The sequence below is a fragment of the Nanorana parkeri genome, unplaced genomic scaffold, assembly GCF_000935625.1.
Source record: "Nanorana parkeri isolate BGI_ZX_2015 unplaced genomic scaffold, ASM93562v1 scaffold579, whole genome shotgun sequence".
In the NCBI taxonomy this organism is placed as follows: domain Eukaryota; kingdom Metazoa; phylum Chordata; class Amphibia; order Anura; family Dicroglossidae; genus Nanorana; species Nanorana parkeri.
In genome coordinates, this window is record NW_017306847.1 from 399381 (window position 1) to 403254 (window position 3874).

General features: G+C 41.6%; 1 protein-coding gene across 1 annotated transcript in view; it reads left to right on the forward strand.

Annotated features, from left to right (window-relative positions):
* The first annotated feature begins 1812 nt into the window (after positions 1–1812).
* The window catches only part of STAB1 (stabilin 1), a 145403-nt gene continuing 143341 nt past the window's right edge, over positions 1813–3874 (forward strand). Inside the window, exon 1 of the mRNA XM_018562472.1 lies at positions 1813–1883. The gene's annotated coding sequence lies outside the window, so the exon portion shown is untranslated. The remainder of the gene's footprint in view (positions 1884–3874) is intronic.

Genomic DNA, 3874 nt, shown 5'->3' on the forward strand with positions numbered 1-3874 from the left:
ATACTGTACTATCAGTGTCTGAATGAATGGGGAGGAGCCTCTGTACTGAGTGCTTCCCATTCCCTGACTGCTTAGGCTGCTGATAAAGAAATTGAGGATTTGGTGTCCTCAATTGCTTTTCTATTTTAAAAGGGAAATGTCAGGGGTCTGTTTGGACCCCTAATATTTCCCCGAAGCCCCCCCCCTCCCCCCCAACAGTACAAAATAAATACATAATAAAAAAATTATGAAAAAAATAATAAAAAATGTAAAACATTTTTTAAAAAGTGGAAACTGCCCCCCACCCCGCCCCCACACATATTATTAGACAAGTGCGAAGACTAAAAATTTATTTCAGATTAAATGAACGAAAACTAAAAAAGCTTTCATTCGTTTCATCAAACAAAACACATTTTGATGCTATTTTGGATTCAGCCATTGGCGTGTTCTGGAGGCAGGGCGCATGATGTCATATAACACTGCACGTGTTGGGCGCCGCCATCTTGGTGTATATCTAGGTATAGACCAAGATGGTGGGGCCAATATCGATGTGTGACGTCACCTGACGCCATGCATGCATGGTGTCATGTAACGTCATGCACCCTGCCTCCAAGATGGTGGCACGCATTCACAGAACACACCGGTGGCCAACATGGCCGCCGCACATTCTCAAACAAATTATTATGTCCCTGAGTAAATTTTTCGTATATTCGGACATATAGTAATTCATTAATTTACACGTAGTCTAGGTTTTGTGTTCTGTTTTCTATTTTTACTTTTCTAGATGCACTTGAAAAAAGGGGTCTGCATGACATCCTGACACTTTATTTATATAGACTCTATTTTAGTTTGACATTTATTGTTTGCCTTCTGTTGTTTTATTTGATAAGAATACTTATATTGTGCCTACAAGTTTAATACCTTTGAATAAAAGTTTTAATTTTATCATACTTTTTAATGTTTCTTTGCGAAATATAGGAGTCTTTAAATGGTGCGGATATTGGGGGAAATGGGTGTGGCCACTAAAGGGTGTGGTCACTGAGGGGCGCTGTAAAGCTTTCTCACACAGGGCGCCTAAAGGCCTAAGGCCGGCCCTGGGAACAGGTAAATTTTTAAGTTTAACTCCAGACAAAAAAAATGTTTTGCTTTGGATAGCATAGGGAAGGGTTAACCCACTGTAAAGTTTTGTGTTGCTGTGTGTGCCCCTGTTCATAAGATTTCACCTCACTTTCTGTCCCTGTGACAATTGGATTTTGAAAATGTTGTGTTTAGCTTCAGTGGAAACCCCTTTTTCCCATGATAACTCTTACAGGAGTTAATTTCCCTTCCTAGGGGTAGATTCCCTCTCACTTCCTGTTGTCTCAAGGACAGGAAGTGAGATTAAATATTTCAATACAGACTGCAGTAAAAACCTCACAGTGACCCGGAAGAAGAGCTGTGCACCCCTCGTCTGCACGTCTAACAAGAGCTAACTTCCTGTAATGCACGTACAGCACTACGAACCAGACCCAAAAAGACGGGCACTCCTCGTCGTTACGAGCGCGGTAGCATTACACCTACCCCTGCTGTACAGTAATAGCCTCCGCTTGTAGGTAGGAGTCGTATGTAAGTCAGATGTATGTAACTCTGGGACTGCCTGTAGTCATGTTATTTATTTTTGTTAAGGGTTGTGTTATTTGTGTTGAAAAGTCTCTGGTTTTTTTTATTTGCAATTCTACCCTATGTACAGTAAATGGATCATTTTGTTTTACAATGTTTTGAATGCAGACGAAACTTAAGCGTTGCGATACAAGAAAGATGCTAAAGATCGATACAGATTGCATGGCATGTGCAGTAGCAACCAAATATGTGTGCCCTAAAGGATCATCAAAAATAACATCTGGAACAGGGAAAGCTGGGTGCAGGTAAGTTACTTGGTACAAGTACAGGACCTAATCCTGTTATTTTGTTATTCTGTCATATCCACTTCATAGCTTAAAGCCTGTATCGTCTACTATATTAGTTTTCTATAAAACAGGAAAACATTGGGGAACATTTAGCAATTCTGTTGCATAGCAAAGCTAAATAGGGGCAGTGAGACTATATGAGATTTATTACTGCTTGAGTCATATATTTCATACTAGGCTGCTCATGCTCAGTATCCTTGTGACAGAATAAAACCGGACCCCGACCACTTCTTAATTATGCGTCTGTTTAGAGTGAAAATCTGTACCATCTTCAGTAGTAAATCTGTCTGAAAACTTTACAGATTGTCATACTTAGCTGCCCAGGAATTCAGATGCACAGGACTGTTAACCTGTTGCAGAGACTGCCCAAGTCTGAGTCTGACTAATTATGTTGCTAATTTGTATGGTCCATGGTGTTTAATGGTTTTTGATGTTTATCTCTGTTGTATTTTTTGGCATATACAGTATATACACTGGCCAGATTATTATGACCACCCCATCAGTACTTTGTTGGGCCACAAGACTGTGTGTATGTGTGTATATATACCTCGGTTCACGAACGCCTCTGTTCACAAACAATTCGGTTCGCGACCATAAAGTTTTTCAAAATTTTGCCTCCACTCACGAACTCTGCCTCGGGTGACGAACACGACCGCGGCCATCTTCCACCGCTCTGACACATGGTTGTGGCTCCCTGTACTCGAGATTGCGGTCGCAGACAAGGCTGTGGACACTTACTGTGGAGCTTTTTTGTGTGCTTTGTAGCACAGTACTGTACAGTATTACTGTATTCAATCCAGTATAGCTCCCAAGAAAGTGCAGAGCAAGCATGGTGGGAAAAAGAAAGCGCAGAGCATTAATGAAGGTGACAAGAATGTGCAGCGCATTAATGAAGGTGACAAGAATTTGCAGAGCGTTATTGAAGGTGACAAGAATGTGCAGAGCGTTATTGAAGGTAACAAGAATGTGCAGAGCGTTATTGAAGGTGACAAGAATGTGCAGAGCGTTATTGAAGGTGACAAGGATGTGCAGAGCGTTATTGAAGGTGACAAGGATGTGCAGAGCGTGTATGATCCATGTTTTGTTTGTTTTGGGTAGGGAAGAGAGAAAACTCTTGTCAGGTTATTGTTTGTTTTCTGTGTCCCGTTAGGGGGATCCTCGCTTCGATGGCAATCGCCTCACCTTTCTCCGGCTATGGAATGACTCTTGGCGTTCTCACGTCTAATGCAGGTCAATGGACCTGCATAACACGTGATGACATCCGTAGTCCTTAGACCGCCAGAGGACAAGAGGCTGCTGGGACCGGTCTAGCAGCCAGCGGGATTGAGGATCAGATAAGTAAAACAGCTTTATCTGAATCCCCTAGACAAAACGAGTATTTAATCCTTGCAGTGCAGGTGTAGCCCCACTGCAAAGGTAATTTTTGTCATTGCCCGGAGTTTTTCTTTAACAGGTGGGTTACAACCCTACCTCTATTGAGAATTTAAAAAACAAAGTTTGGGCTATACACTTTCACCCCATAATGATACAGTACAACAATCATAATATAAACCTCAACAGTGTGAGCACAAATCTTTACCACCATATACATGTATCTTGTGCTCTAAACAAATAAAACATAACACCAACTCCAGCCAAAATTATTTTTCCATTTGGCCAGTGCAGTAAAGGAATATAACCAATGCCAGGTTTTTATTTTCCTAATGACCTGCTCCAACGATAACTTGTCCAACCCAGAACCCTTCCTCTGCTTTATTAGAAATAGGGGTTATATTGCTGTTTATGTCACTATTAGGTAGAACTTCCCCAAAACACTCACTCTCTCTCCCTTCTCTTTTCCTTCTGTAATCTTCCTCTTCTCTTCTCTCTATCCTCTCTCTCTCTTCTCTCTCTCCTCTCTCTCTCCTCTCTCTCTCCTCTCTCTCTCCTCTAGCTCGGTAGAGCGTCTT